This window comes from Engystomops pustulosus, chromosome 9 (assembly GCF_040894005.1).
Source record: "Engystomops pustulosus chromosome 9, aEngPut4.maternal, whole genome shotgun sequence".
NCBI classification, from domain to species: domain Eukaryota; kingdom Metazoa; phylum Chordata; class Amphibia; order Anura; family Leptodactylidae; genus Engystomops; species Engystomops pustulosus.
Window position 1 is genome coordinate 49,967,971 of NC_092419.1, and position 16,971 is coordinate 49,984,941.

Below are 16,971 nucleotides of genomic sequence, written 5' to 3' on the forward strand. Positions count from 1 at the left end.
TTCAACATTTGTTTCTATGTGTGGGTGAAGACACACATAACATTGTTTTAGCCTAAGCCAAGAAATGGCAGTATAAATCCTTCCTATACATTTTCTATTCCTTGTTTACCTACTTTTGACTGTGGTTGCAGCAAAATCTGCTTCCAAATAAACAACAAAACTCCATGTTCATGATATTTGAACATTTTCTTCTTAGTGTTCCTACATGTTATTGAATGTCTATAAGCAGTGGTTTAAGAAGCCACATGCGTGATGTAAACAGGAAACTTTAAAAACAAAAAATAGGAGGATTCACACATTTTCTGACCATCTGATGTTAAGTATTCAATGTTCAGATTCTGCAAACCTCAGTGCTGTTGCCTCCCTTAGCTAAGTGAGTATGATTCTTGGCTGTAGCTGAGAGTGCTAAATCGAGTTTCCACTGTTACAAACTGAAGCGTTTATGGTCTCATTTTGCATCCAAGAACTGTTTGGCGCAATGTCCTTTACATTATCCTTTCAATACTTACATTCTACATTATGGAAATTTTTAAATTGCTTAAACCATTTCGGTTTGTCCTAGTAGTCCCCAAAAGGACAATCTGCAAATTTCAGACAGAAGACAATTACATTCTAGAACAAGTGTAAAAATATTCATTTCCAAATTACTGAGAGCAGAGAACATGTGACAGTCCAATCTGAAGTCTTGAAGTGGACGCAGGCAGGAATACATTTAGGTCTGCAAAATTGCTTTGCCAACAGCACATAATCAGAGTGACAGCATGGCTTGATTAGAATCAGTGTTGCAATTAGAGCGCTAAAGGTCTTTGTTAAATGGAAACGCATTAGCTGGCGCACTAACAAATAACTTTTTGTGTTCCCAAATGATGTATGTTTGTTTCTGCCATGGCTCTGCTTTGTGCAGTATAACATAAGGTAAGTGTGGTCCTGCACAGCAACCTATGTTATGACACTGTGACAAATGGACTGATTGAAAAGTAACTACACTGATCAATGCTGCCTGCAAACCTTCTGTGACCCCGGGAACATGATACTGCTGTCTGTAACCAGTGGCGTAACTACCGCCGTAGCAGCCATAGCTGTTGCTACGGGGCCCGTGAGCATCAGGGGCCCGGATGGCGGCACAATCACAATGTCTGCTTACAGCGCTGCATTTCTGTACCCATTCAGACCGCCGCCCGGGCCCTGCTATACGGCGCATTAAGGTCAATACCAAATACCCCCCTCTTTGTCAAGCCCGCCCCAGTGTTTCTGTCCCGCCCCGCTGCTCCCGCGGCCCCCTGGCCAGAATGTTGCGCCCGCGGCCGGCACACTGGTTCCACAGCTGCCCGCCCCGCCGGCTCTCCACTCTGCTACAGTGGCTGCCCGGCAGGTACCCTGGTAGCGCAACTGCCTGCCCGCCCTCCACTCTGTTACAGCGGCTGCCCGGCCGGTATCCTGGTCCCGCAACTGCCCACCTGTACTCAGCACTGCTTGGGGGCGTGCCCTGCTGGCATGCTACTCCTGCGGCTGCCCAGCCGGTATCCTGCTCCCGTGGCCTTCAAGCAAACTCCCTGGTCCCACGGCTGCCCGGCCGGTACCCTGATCCCAAGGCCGTCCGGCCAGCACACTGGTCCCAAGGCCGCCCGGCCAGCACACTGGTCCCGAGGTTGCCCGGCCGGTATCCTGGTCCCGCAGCTGCCCGCCTGTTCTAAGCACTGCTCCCACGGGTGTCCGGCCGTTACCTTGGTCCCTAGTCCCACTAGTCCCGCAGCTGCCCGCCCTCGACGCTGCTCCCGCGGTCCCCGGTCCCACGGCCGCCCGGTTGGCACCTCGGTCCAGCGGTCGTCTGCTCTCCACACTGCTCCCACGGCCACCCGCCATGTAGCTGCTGCGGCCGCCTGGCCGACACACTTCCTGGGCTCGCAGGATGAGACCTAACTGACCCACCCCACTGCAAGAAATGTAAGTCCCTATATATGTATGTATAGTTAATTAATGTATGCTATATGTGTGTATTTGCTGTGTGTAAATGCTGTATATACTGTATGTATGTGTGTATATGCTGTATATACTGTATATATGTATGTATATGCTGTATATACTGTATATATGTGTGTATATGCTGTATATACTGTATATATGTGTGTAAACGCTACATATACTGTGTATATGCTGCATATACTATATGTGTGATTATATGCTGAATATACTGTATGTTTGCTGTGTGTATATACTGTATATAGATTAAGTATGCGTGCATATGGTTTCTTTATACTGCATGTATATGTATACACATTGGGTGTATACTGTATGTAAAAGAATATGATGTATGTATGTATGTATATATATAAACAGTATGCATGCAACTTTGATGCATATATACTGTATGTATATACAGTGAGTTTGTATATACTGTATGTATTAGTGTATAGATGTATATATGAGTGTATACGTATGTATGTGTGGACGAGTATATAAAAGTGAGTGTAGAATGTTATGTTGTGTATTTAAGTGTATAAATGTGTGTGATTGTATAAACATGTGTGTATGTGTGAATATTTTTAAGGGGAAGGGGGGCCCCATGCAAAAATCTGCTATGGGGCCCTGCCTCTCCTAGTTACGCCACTGTCTGTAACTTATATTTCTCCTGAGCCTAGCCCACTTAGCCCTCCAATGCATCAATGATAAAGCTGGCCATGTACACTGGATAGCTGGGCTTGTGTACAGTAACTCCTCTCCCCCACTTGCATCCTAAGCCATTTGCAAAGTAATCAAGTTGAAATAGTACAAGTTTGATTAGAGTTTGGTCAGAGTTCAGTCTTAGCACTATCCATGTGGTAACCATACATATTTTTTTTTGTCCTAGTTATGTCATATTTTCTTAGATCTGAGCTACTTCCTTAAAACTCATGCAGGAAGAACTCATCACACTAGATGGTATCCTAGTGCTGTCAGTTTTTTTTTCATGTAATTTGTCATAATTTGTCATTAGGGAACATATCTATGCCTGTATTTGGCATTATGTTGCCATCAGATTAATTAAAAAGACTTTTGTTCCTTTGTCAAAGCACTTAGACCAGGGTGGGGACCAGAGTCAATTTGAGACAAAATTTGCACCTAAGCGGAAACTGAAATTTAGGAATTCAGAGGTAAGGACAGGGAACTACTAGATCTAGGGACAGGGGGGACTAGCTAAAGTAGCTAGAGGGGGATATCTGGGGGCAGGGGGCTAGCAGGGGGAAGGGGGTGAGCTGGGGGCAGGGGAGACTAGCTGAGGGCATGGGGCTAGCTGAGGGCAGGAGGGCAAGCTGAGGGGAGGGGGGCTATCTGGGGGCAGGGAGGTTAGCTGGTAGGGGATTTTTAGAGAAAAAGAATAAAAGTATCTTTTCAGCTCACCTCATCGATGTCCTGTAAGATCGGTGCACGGAGTACTTGAGCCGGAGTGAGTCCTTGTTAGAGAGAGACATAGTGATGTGTCCAGCACTCAACCACATCCACAGAGTTGGAGATTTTAAAAAACAAAAACTTTTCTTTCATAAGTGTTAAAAACAAGATCTCACTGCCGTAACAAGAGATCTTGGATAAAATTGACGTGTTTCAGGTCTGAACGACCCTTAGTATTGACGATTAAGGGTCCCCCTGTTCTAAAGGGCCCCCCTGCATGTGGTCTTTTATGGGCAGAGGATGTATTGCTTCTTTAATACCACTTGGTTAAAAGCCGAGTGAAGATGTTTATCATCTATCTCATATTTATTTATATATCTATCATCTGTAATCATCTAGCCATTTATCTATGTAACTTTTTGTCTATCTATTTATCGATAAATCTACTTATCCATCTCCTATCTATTTTCTGTCTGGCTATCCATTTATCAATCGATCTCTCTTCTACTGTATCTATCTCTCATATCTATCATCTATCTCTCATCTATCTAGCTATCTATATCTACTTTATATGTATGCATCTATAAATCTATCATCTATCATATTTATCTTCTATCATCTGTCTATCTCCTATAAAATTTTTCAACAGTCCCATATAACAGATTTCCTTACCATACTACTGTTATTATTGTGCAGTGCTAAAGGAGTCTCTTATTGACTGTGACTGTTCATAAACTAGTTTTATTTTTGGGCTCCAATTTTAGTTTTGTCCAGGGCCCCATTTTGTCTAAAACCGGCACTGGGTAGGACACAGTACTGGGGTCTATCAGAGCCCCCGCATGGCGCCAATTATTGATTTTTTATTGAAAATGGGTTCAGATGATTTCCAGCACCCAGTACAATGTGGCACATACTCTTTATTTTTTGGCACAGAGACTGCTTTCCACCAGACCATACCCCTTATTTAAACTTTTCAGAAAATTGGCAAGTGTCTAAATGCCTTAATAAATGTGATGCAAGGTTTTTGGTGATAGTACACCAGAATTCTGGCACAAGTGGTGAGTCTAATCCAATGACAAACTGGACTGGACAATGACTGGACTTGTGCCTCAAAAATGCTTGTGGGTAAGGGGCAAAGGGCATAAATGCTGCAAATTTCCATCAACCTTTAAAAGCTTTTAAAAAGAGTCCAATTCTCATGATTGGTGGTGATCCCAGCTGTTGAACCCTTAACGAGTAGAAAGTTATTCCATATACTGTGGATTGGGGAAAACTTCTAAAGTTGGGACAACCCCTTTAATGTGATGTTTCCCATCAGACTGGAATATTATTCAAATGGTGCCAGGTTAAAATATTGTACAACATGGATTTTTGTTGTCTGCAGTAGGCAGAGAGGTCCGTCTGTAACTAGAGGTCATCTGTAAGTAGGGTGTCCTTAAGTAGAGGACCATCTGTATTTATATTTGTGTACACTTATATCAATAATTACAGCGCATGATTATAGATTATGATTAATTTTAGGAGTAGATATTTTCCAGTACTGTTGACCTTATGAATATACATGGACATAATATGGCTGTATGCAACAGTGGGACATGTAGGCCTGTAAGTTATCCATCCAGGTGACTGTACTATATATAGAAGAGCTATGTACATATTATAAACAGACGTTCTTAATGTAAAGTAGTAGTATAGCTTGATTGTTCATTCAGTTCACTCTTGATCTTGACGTATTTCTTTAATTAACATAAAGTTAATCAGCTAAACACTATGTATGCGCCAAGGCTCACTTGATCAATTAGATGCTAATTGAAGGACTTGTTAAATCAGCCTGTAAATTAGAAAAATAAAAGTAATTTATTTTCCAAACAGCAGGATTCCATTATTTCCATTTATGTGTTATAAATCAGTGTCCGGTAGTATTAATTGTAGTTTCTTAGAAATGTATCTTAATCCATGAAGTAAATAACAAACTATTATATATAAACCATTATAGCTATTATAAGGGGCAGAGGTCTGACTAGATAGGGGACAGATAGAAGGTCCAATCACAGGAACCAAAGCTCAACCTTTTGAATGGATTGTGGTCAAGTATTTCCACCATTGTACGGGCTCTTTCACATTGGCGCTGTTTTTCACATCTGTGGTTCTGTGATTTTCACGGATACCTCACAAAGCCATTGATTTCTATGGATGTTTTCACCTTCGCTTGTATTTTCACTGATCTTTTGTCCATGGAAAAAATTATGAAACATGTCCTATTGTATTTTTCATGGATGCAGATCACGATCCAATGTCTGTTTTTTTTTTACTGATGAGCCTTAAAATAAACTGGTGTGATGTTTTCAAAGAAATGTTAAACCTTCCATTTTTTTCACTTCCATTTTTTTGCGGACACGAAGATAAAACTGATGCATCACAGAGAGTGGAACAGAAAGTAACGGATGCACAGCTGAAGCTGAACATCGGCACCAATGTGAAAGAGTACTTGCACTTACTATCTATGGGACTGATGAAGAAGCCAAGTACAACATTCATATGTCGTCTGCTATCCCATACACTTCACTCTGTCCTACACTCCAACTCTCTTAATGGAAAAGGGGATGGGATGCAGGCAAAGAAATAGGCAAAAAAAACAAGAGATATCTTGAGCATGAACAAAAGCAACAACATTTTGCATTCTCACTACCCCAGTGGGATCTAAGGGGCAGAATACAGTAAAAGAGGATGCAGCAGAGGAGGTGCCATAGGTGTGAACTATCACCTGCTGACACATCCTCCTGATGCATCAGTGCTCAGGTAGTGTTGCAATTGACTGGCACAAAAGGCTCATCTTAAATGTTGCAGTCTTGGATTAGTGGCCCATCAAGTGTAGTCTTCCAGAACGCCAATTACTGCCTTTTGGAGATTATGAACAGTGACCATATGGGCCGAAACTATATAGCATAAATGCTTTCCCCCTTCCTACCTTTGGGATAAGTCCAGTACAGAGGTTGGGGGAGTGATAGGGCTCGAAAGCTGCCTCAACCCCTTCCCCCTGCCTGTCTACTAAAATTGGCAGGTAAGGGGGGCCAGTTATTGGGGATATGCAACATAGATTATCAATGTTCCCCAAAGGTCTTACCTGATAAAGTAGTGTGAGGAAGTGGGGTGTGAGGGTCTCAACTACTACAATTTTATACAAGTTTTCCGGTGGTGTTTAGTTTTGTGTTCTAAGGATGGACAAATATTAAGGTCAGAACCACATCTGTGAAAATAGTTTTGTCTATGGATAAGGCATTGGCACCGGCCTTAGTCAGTGATCCATGGTAAGATCCCTAAGTTGTATTGCAAGATTTCTCATCTGTATATGGACGCTCTCTGGTTTGGGATGGTCTTGGGCAACCAAAAGGGTGATAAAAACATAATTTAGCTAGACTTTTGTGGGCAGATATGCCCCAACCTTTGGCGTTGTATTCCCCTAATCTTTAGGTTTTTTTTTCTGCTTTGATCTATTTCAATTCAGTGTATATAACTGAGTGTATATTTTCAAAAATGCTTGTTGTCTTATGGTTTTATTAGAATATATATACATTCACAGGGGATAAACCTCTTTGAAGGGCTTGTTCTGAAAGTTCAATTAGACAGGACAAACTCGTAGGAGTTTCCTATATGGAAATTAGATGGCTGGGACATTTATAGGGAACCTGTCACCTCTGCTACCCCTACAAAACCACATATAGTATCTGGAGTGTCTGCGCATGCAAACTGCTCCTCTGATCTCGGCAACAGCCAAGTATGTACCCGGCCATCATCACCGCCGCCGGCTAACTGAGTGACTCTTTAGTGATGCAGTAGTGTAGGGGATGCGAGACATGCCTGTGATGGCAGCCAGGGTACGCGCTTGGTTGTCACTGACATCAGAGGAAGTGCACATGTGCAAAGGCTCCAGTGAGCAAGAGAGTACATTTAAATATTGGCACTTATTGACCCTTTAAGGAAATTTGCATGCATTTTTCTTTTTTCTTCCTGTTTAAACAGAATCTGCCAGTGGACGTACCAAGCTGAAATTTTACACAGAGCACAAATTACACTCTTCTGTGACGCCTGTGTGAAGAATAAGAGGGGTGGGACAAAGCATTCCCCGAAATCTTCATCAAATATTCAATCACCATGGATGTGCTACAAGTTAAGGAAATAGGCCAGACACCTAGTGGGGGTGGCCATAAGCTATAGACACATACTAAAGGAACAAGGCACTTATCACTTTTGATTTTAGGTGGTTTGATGGAAGGTATAAACATTACACTACTAACTGTATATCTAGATATAGAATGTGATTTTTTTATACTACAATTGTATTTTGGGTGTTGGGATCAGTGAACATATTACTACTAAAGATGGGCGAATTAGTGAAAATTTATTCGACAAGGTTCGCCAAATTTTCCAAGAAAATTTGATTCGGAGCGAATCGAAAAGAGTCACGGCATGTGACGTAACGGTATGTCACATGCCGGGAGCGGGTGCATGGAGAGGTCTCACGGGCTGAGCCCTCTCTTACCGGTAACACCCTTGGTCGGTGTTATCCAGGAGAGAGCCAAAAGGGAGAATAATTAATTTTTGTCTGGCTTTTTTTATTCCTCTGGAAAACAAGAAACGATAAATGCCTGTATATTGTATCAGCGGGGGTTATGTATTGTATTGTACGCCGGCTCACGCGGAGCCAAATACAGCAAGAGGCTTCGACCACATGATGTATCCAGAGGGGTCCTGTGCAGCGTTCATCTCTATGCCAGGCTCTGCCTGGTGAATTCTCACACATGAAAATTCGTGGACTGCAGCAATTGTACAGGAACGCTCCTTGCTGGCCGCGCTCATCGAACGGCCGTGGCCCTTCTCCATGCCCCACTAGCTTGAAGATGGCGGAATGGGGAAAATAATCGCTAGAAAGAAGAAGCCCTGATAAATATCTGTATAAGTATCTGCATCAAAATCAGCAAATGCTCTTTGCACTTGTTCTATATTTTGGCCAGGCTACTTTTTCACCCCCCAATCTTCAAAAATCTGTAACTTTCCTATTTTCCATATAAAGAGCTGTGTGAGAGCTTGTTTTCTGTGTAACAAAAGTGATGGTATTTATTTAATATTCCATGCTGTGTACTGGGAAGCAGGAAAAAAAACACAAATGCTGTGAAATTGGTGGAAAAACGCATTTGCAACATTTTATTGTGGGCTTGTATTTTATGGCTTTCACTGTACGCCACAAATGACATGTCTACTTTATTCTTTGCGTTGGTACAATCACGGTGATACTAAATTTATATAGAATAAAACTTACTGTACAAAAAAAAATTGCCATCTTCTGGCACTATTGACATGTTGTTTTGCTACCATTGCTACCATTTTGAGGACTGTGCAAGTATTGAACCCATACTATGAACGCCGTAAAAAAAAACGTAAAAACCCGACAAAAATTATGATTTTTACCGATTGAATCCCACAAATAATGCAATAAAAAGTAATCAACAAAACATATGTACTCCCCAATGATACTGTTGCAAAGTACAACATGCCCTGCAAAAAACAAGCCATCAACCAGCAATGTATCCAAAAAAGTAAAATTGTTATGCCACTTGGAAGACGGCGATGCAAAAATGATAGATTTCCCCCCACATTAAGGTTTTATTTGACAAATTTAGTAAAACATAAGAAAAAATATTCATGTATGGTATCCCCGTAATCGAATTGACCCATACAATAAAGATACCATGATTATTAGGCTATACGGTGAACACGGAAAAAAAAAAAAAAAAGTTAAAAATTCAGAACAGAATTGATGCTTTTCTACTCGTAACCTCAAAAAAAAGTTCCTAAATTTTCAACAATAGAAGATACCAACCCCAAAATGGTAACAATGGAAAAAGCATCACAAAAAAAATGCCATCACATGGCCCCAATAACAAAAAAGTAAAAATTTTATAGCCTACAAAAGGGGCCAATGAGGAAACTAAAATCCTGACAGCTGCAGGTCCCTCCTTCATTTCTGTGCCTTGCTGTGCGCCCATAAAACAAGTAACGGCCACATGTGGGGGGTCTCTGAAATCGGGAGAAATTTCATAACAAATTATATGGTGGGTTTTCTCTTTTTATCTTTTGGAAATTTTAGGGCTAAATGAACGTATAACCTACAAAATTTGACCTTTCTATATTTCACCTCCATTTTGATTCAATTACTATGAAGATCTCAAGGGTTAACAATTTTCCTAAAAGCTGTTTCTGATAGCTTGAGGGGGGCAGATTTGAAAATGGGTTGATTATATGGGGGTTTTAATGCTAAATATGTAAAATTTCATTTAAAACTGTATCTATCCCCAAAATAGTAAATTCTGAGAATACTGAAAATCAATAATCTATTTGTCAGCTGCGTGAGATCAAGATAAATTATCCAGACATTCAAAAATGATGAAAATGTAAAGTAGACATATGGGAAATGTTATTCAGCAACTTATTTAGGTAATAAATCTATCTGCCTGAAAACGCAATGATTTCGCATTTCAAAAATGGCAAATTTTCAAAAAATTCATAATTTTTTCTTTTTTTTGTAAATAAACACAAAACTTATCGGCCAAAATTTACCATTAAAAGGAAGTACAACATGTGGGGAAAAAAACAATCTCAGAATCGTTTAGATAAGTAACAGTGTTCGAAAGCTATAACCATATAAAGCAACGCAAGTCAGAATACAAAAAATGGGACTGAGCCTTAAGCTACAAAATGGCTGCGTCCTTAAGGGGTTAAATATGGGTAAGGGAGTTACATTTTTACAAAGTTTCCATACCATAATGTGAGATTAAGGTGCGCTAGAAGCATTGAGAGTTTAATGATGGGATCACTTTGATATAAATGGGACTTTTTCTCATATATTCTGAAAAAGTCCTGTGAGAAACACATACCTTATGGGAAAAAGCATAAGAGGAACAAAAAAACAGCCAATGTGGCTAACTAGTCTTGTAAGGAAAGCAATAAGCGAGAAAGATAAGGCGTTTAAGGTGCTAAAACGTGAAGGTAGCGATGAGGCATTACAGGATTATAGAGGGAAAAATAAATCCTGTAAAATGCGGGTAAAGGCTGCAAAAATAGAGACTGAGAGAAAAATTGCCAGAGAGAGCAAAAATAATCCCAAATTATTTTTCAAGTATATAAATGATAAGAAACTAAAAACAGAGAGTGTGGGTCCCCTTAGAAATTACATGGGGGTCATGGTGGAAGGAGATGAGGAAAGGGCCAATCTACTGAATGTCGCCTTCTCAACTGTCTTTACCCAGGAAAATCCTCTGGTGGAAGACACAATGAGGAATAATGTAAATTCTTTTTGGAATGTCAACAGTTTAACCCAGGAAGAGGTACGGCGCCGCCTCGCAACACTAAGATAGATAAATCACCTGGGCCAGATGGCATACACCCCCGGTTTCTGCATGAATTATGTACCGTGATAGACAGACCGTTATTTTTAATATTTGAAGATTCACTGAGGACTGGTTATGTTCCACAGGACTGGCGCATAGCAAATGTGGTACCATTATACAAAAAAGGATCAAACAGCGATCCTGGAAACTACAGACCCGTGAGTCTAACTGCTGTGGTGGGGAAAATATTTGAGGGGTTTGTTAGAGATGCTGTCCTCTAGTATCTCACTGTGCACAACCTTATAACCCAGCGTCAGCATGGGTTTATGAGAGATCGGTCCTGTCAGACTAATCAGATTGGTTTCTACGAGAAGGTAAGTTCAAGACTGGATCTGGGGGACGCTGTGGATGTTGTATATCTGGACTTTTCAAAGGCATTTGACACCGTGCCACATGAAAGGTTGGTATATAAAATGAGACTGCTGGGAATAGGGGAAAATCTGTGTATTTGGGTAAGTAATTGGCTTAGTGATAGAAAACAGAGGGTCGTCATTAATGGCACATTCTCAGATTGGATTGATGTTACCAGTGGAATGCCACAGGGGTCAGTATTGGGGCCACTTCTTTTTAATATTTTTATTAATGACCTTGTAGTGGGTTTACACAGTCAAGTTTCAATATTTGCAGATGATACTAAGCTGTGTAAAGTAATAAATACGGAGGTCGATAGTTTAGCATTACAGAGGGATTTGTGGAAGCTTGAGGAGTGGGCAGAGAAATGGTTGATGAGGTTAATGTAGATAAATGTAAAGTTATGCACTTGGGCCATGGAAACAAAAAGTATAATTATGTTCTAAACGGTCAATTACTTGGTAAAACTGGAGCTGAAAAGGACTTGGGGGTATTGGTGGATGGTAAACTTAATTTTAGTGACCAGAGCCAGGCGGCTGCTGCTAAAGCAAATAAAATTATGGGATGTATCAAGAGAGGAATAGATTCTCATGATAAAGACATAGTTTTGCCCTTATACAAATCCCTGGTCAGACCACACATGGAATATTGTGTACAGTTTTGTACACCAGTGTATAAAAAGGATATAGTAGAGCTGGAACGGTTGCAGAGGAGAGCAACCAGGATTATTAGGGGAATGGGGGGATTAGAATACAATGACAGATTACAAAATTTGGGATTATTCAGTTTAGAAAAAAGACGACTGAGGGGAGACCTCATTACAATGTACAAATACCTGAACGGACAGTACAAGGATCTCTCCAAAGATCTTTTTATACCCAGGCCTATGACCAGGACAAGGGGGCATCCTCTGCGCCTAGAGAAGAGACGATTCTACCATCAACATAGACAAAGGTTCTTTACTGTACGAGCAGTAAGACTATGGAACTCTCTGTTGCAGGAGGTTGTTATGGCGGACTCTATGTACATGTTCAAGAGAGGCCTGGATGCCTTTCTGGAGAGAAAAAATATCACGGGTTATGGGGATAAAACATTTATTTAATTCTTAAAGGTCGGACTTCATGGACTTGTGTCTTTTTCCAGCCTTATATACTAAGATACTATGATAGTATGAAACACTTTCAGACTGGAAAAAAGTGAAAGTGCAAAATGGCCTATTGCTGGAGAGTCCTTATTCCAGAGCTTCATCCCAAGAGTTCTTCTTGCCACATTTGAAGCATCCATGGCTTCAGAGTTCTTGATGAAAGAGCGCACAGAAATCTGTTGCATAATATAGGACTGGCAATGACTTGTGGAAGGAGTGTCCTCTTCTTCTGATAGAAAGCTGATTTTCATGTAACAAAGTTAGGTACAGTATAGCATATAGCTTGCAGTATGTCATATATTGAGATAAATTCTCTTTCCAATCTGAAAAAAAACATGGTAAATGAGGAAGAAGATGATGTTTGCGAAGATACACATCTAATAGAGGAGGTAGACTCCTTTGAGGATCTCTTAATTCATGTTGATCCATGACAGGACTAAGACTTAGGCTACATTCACACACATGTATGGGGGGACGTATATACGGCCGATAAACGTCCCCCATACACTTCTATGGGCTCACGGCACTGTACGGGAGCGGTACGGTACAGCACAAGTGCGGCACCGTACCGCTCCGTAGCCCGGGAAAAGATAGGACATGTCCTATCTTTTCCCGTGATACGGCGCCGTGCGCTGTATCTTCCTATGGAGAGGGGCGGGGGTGAGCAGCGCTCATCCCGTGCTGCTCTCTGCAGCGCCGATGTATGCCCGCCGTACTACGGTACGGCGGGCATACATCGTGTGAATGTAGCCTTAATAGAGGATCTTTTTATAAGGGATAAAACACAGGACAAACAGATATTAGGCTCCTTCTCAATCAGCAGTGATCATAGCCTCTGCCTAGTTTTCCTTCTCCTCTTTCCACCTCTCACAGGCAGGGCCGCATCTGCCATGAGGCGAGATGAAAATCTCGCTTCAGGTGGCAAAATGCGGCACGTCGCCTGTGTCACTGAGCGGACCCGCAGCTGATGGTAGAGCCGCGGGAAGAAGGGAGTCGCGCACAGTGGGTGCACCCTGTCTGCAGGTAACTATAAGTTTTATTATTTTTCATGGACAATTATTAATTAAATCTGGCTAATAAGGAGGGAATACTTCTATAACCTGGTAGATGTGGGGGGCTTCTATATATATTTATATGTGGCCAGATTCGTTTTATACTGGGGGGGACAATATATATTTATATGGGGACAGAATCCTTTTTTTTTCCTGGGGGGGGGGGGGTGGCTGTATATATTTATATGGGGGCAGATTCTAAATTATACTAGGGGGAGCTATATATATTTGTTCTGTCCCCACACAAGGCGATTGAAGGTGTAACTGACTGGTAGATAGCAACTGGGAAACTTCCCTACCTTCGTATCCAGAATGTGGAGCAGACAGGACCAGAACCCAGATGCAGTAGATAAGATGCAGTAATCAGTGATGTGAAGCAAGACTTGGTTTATTTACCTCAGATACAGCGATAGTCACAGATACAGTGTTGTGTGGCTCTGAGATTGTTGATGCTGGTAATTGATGAGTCTTGAAGATGATATACGCTTCTGTAATACGGACATCTGAGCTGCTAGTCAGAATTTGATGCTTCAGTAGCCCAAAACACGTGTGTTCCCAGTTACAGGCAACCGAAGATGGCTGCCACAGGAAATAACAAGGAACAGGCTCCAAAACCACTCCCACTTAGAAAAAACTTATAAAAACAAGCAGAGGGAGCGCATGTGCATCCTGACCAGCAGATGGCAGCATAGTCCCAATATATCACATATATAATATGTATATATATATAATGGAGGTAGAACAAAATGCAGTAATGTAAACAGTAGAATAACAACATATACAACTAAGGGGAACAGCACACTCCCCGTCTGAAATTCCCTTTGGGGATTTCACTATGAACTAATGTCTATAAGATATAGTCCAAAACCTGTAACAAAATGTTAGAATACAATATAAAACACTAAGATAGTCCTGTTTCTCAAGTCACGAACAAGATCCATGAATAAAGTTCAGTCCTGTTCATCCTGCAGGAACATCCTCAATGGGTAGTATCAGAATGAGCTCATTGATTGGTCTTGCAAATGTTTTAGACTCTCCCTTCCTGGAGATCTTCAACTCCACTTTCCGAATCTTGCCATCTTTGCTGGGAAGAACTTTTGTGACTAGTCCCATAGGCCAGTCAATCCTTTCTGTTTGTTGTTCCTTCATCAACACAAGGTCTCCTTCTTTGAGATTTGGTTTCGGATGTTGCCATTTTCTTCTTCCTTGAAGAATTACAAGATACTCCTTTCGCCATGTGTTCCAGAAGTAATCTGCTAAGTATTGTACACATTTCCACTGTTTTTGGTAGATGTTTGCATGTGTATACTCTCTACTTGCCGTTAGTGGATTCCCGGTCTTCTGGGTGAGAAGAGTAGCTGGAGTCAGTATGACCGGCGTTTCATGATCCATTGATACTGGCACAAGAGGTCTTGAATTGATGATGGCGGAAACTTCAGCAAGAAGAGTTATCAGAGTCTTATGTGTGAGTCTTGAAGAATTCACATCCATTAGCATAGAATTTAAGATACTGCATGAGATCCCAATCATCCTTTCCCAGGCGCCTCCCATGTGGGAACTATGTGGAGGATTAAAAATCCAAGTGCAAAACGTTCTCCGCCAAATGATCTTGGATGGGCTTCGTGTCAATATTTAGTTCTCGACATGCTCCAATGAAATTGCTTCCACGGTCAGACCTCAACTGCTTTGCTGGTCCTCTGATTGCACAGAAGCGTCTTAAAGCGTTAATCAGACTCGAAGCATCCGTAGATTCTATGACCTCTATGTGAACGGCACGCACGCTCATGCAAGTAAATAGTACGGCCCAACGCTTACTGTTTGCGTGGCCTCCAAGGGTCCTGCATGCTGACGCCATCCATGGCCCAAAGACGTCTAGGCCAACATAAGTGAAGGGTGGCTCAGTACTTAGTCTGACTGCAGGTAAGTCAGCCATCTGTTGGTGTAATTGCTTTCCCCTTGCTTTCCGACAATGCACACAATGATACAGTAAGTGTGCCACACGTTTCTTCATGCCTACAATCCAAATGCCTGCAGATCGTAACTTGCCCTTTGTCATTTGCCTACCTTGGTGTTCTGTCTTTTCATGATGGTGTCGGATCAACAAAATGGTAACGTGATGTTTGCTGGGAATGATGATAGAATTTTGCTCCGCAACTCCCAGGCCAGCTTGATTTAGTCGACCACCAACCCTTAAAGGGGTTGTGTCACCATTGCACATTGCTGTAATTGGGTCCAATGCATTGTTAAAAGTACTTTCACCATTTACACTTATTACAACATCTGCAGGCTTACTGAGATAACTCCTTTTGTTCTGGTTGCTGGCGCCCCCCGGTGGTAGCTGTGTCCCGTCCTGAACAACAGCTGATCTGGCCGAGTCTGCGCACAGGGAGTCAGTCAGCTGTTCTCCACTACAGATCACTCCAGGGGCTCACAGCTCCTCTGCACACTGAGAGATCACCTGACACACTGCAGCCAATAGGAGGTGAGAGAGGAGGAGGGGCAGAGATTGTGCTGTGATGGCCACTGCTCACCAGCTACACAGGAGCCTACAGCAGCAGATACAAGGTAACTGCAGCCAGACATGTCTGCTCAGAGGAGTCCTCTCCCAACATGGATCATAGCAATGTATCAGCCCTTTCCTCCCTCCACCATTAGTCAGGTCACACAGGAGGCTGCAGAGATAACACAAGTAACAGGCTGAGCTCTGATCTCTCCTGATGCAGTCCTCCTCCTGTACTCTCCTCCATGCACTGTCCCTCCATGTTACCCTGCTGTCCTGCAAAGGGGCCCCTGTCCCTGACAAGCAGGGAAGTCGCTAAACATCAGCAACATGTGAGAAGCTATCACCTATCTATCTATCACATATCCATCTATCTATCACATATCCATCTATCTATCTATCTATCACATATCTATCACATATCCATCTATCTATCTATCACATATCCATCTATCACATATCCATCTATCTATCTATCACATATCTATCACATATCCATCTATCTATCTATCACATATCCATCTATCTATCACATATCTATCTATCTATCTCCTATCTATCTCCTATCTATCTATCTATCTATCTATCACATATCTATCTATCTCCTATCTATCTCCTATCTATCTATCACATATCCATCTATCTATCACATATCCATCTATCACATATCCATCTATCTATCTATCTCCTATCTATCTATCTATCACATATCTATCTATCTATCACATATCCATCTATCTATCTCCTATCTATCTATCACATATCCATCTGCAACATCCCCCACCGGGGCCTAGCCTTTTCTCGGGGCCTGGAGACAGCCTGGGCCCGCAGTAACTGAGTGGCTGGCGGTTGCGGCCTAAGCACGCTTGTGTCACGGTGCTTGGTATGGGGAACCGGAAGGCTGTCCTACAGCCTGGCAGGTCTCCAGTAGGGTGGTGTTGGCAAGAAATGATGAGGGAGAGGCTGCTATAGCGGATCTCCCTGGGGCAACCCTTTGGTGTCTAGAGTATGAGTCTCTGTGTGGTGGACAGGGTGCCCGTGATGGTGACAGCCGGAGTAGCAGGGACCAGACGGAGGCAGAGGTTGAACAGAAACACTTACAGTTCTTTATTG

At 42.0% G+C, this 16,971-nt stretch overlaps 1 protein-coding gene across 1 annotated transcript in view; it reads right to left on the reverse strand.

The window, feature by feature from the left end:
- SH2D1A (SH2 domain containing 1A) overlaps positions 1-13,964 on the reverse strand; it is a 77,942-nt gene extending 63,978 nt beyond the window's left edge. Inside the window, exon 1 of the mRNA XM_072123181.1 lies at positions 13,755-13,964. The gene's annotated coding sequence lies outside the window, so the exon portion shown is untranslated. The remainder of the gene's footprint in view (positions 1-13,754) is intronic.
- Between the last annotated feature and the right edge of the window lie 3,007 nt (positions 13,965-16,971).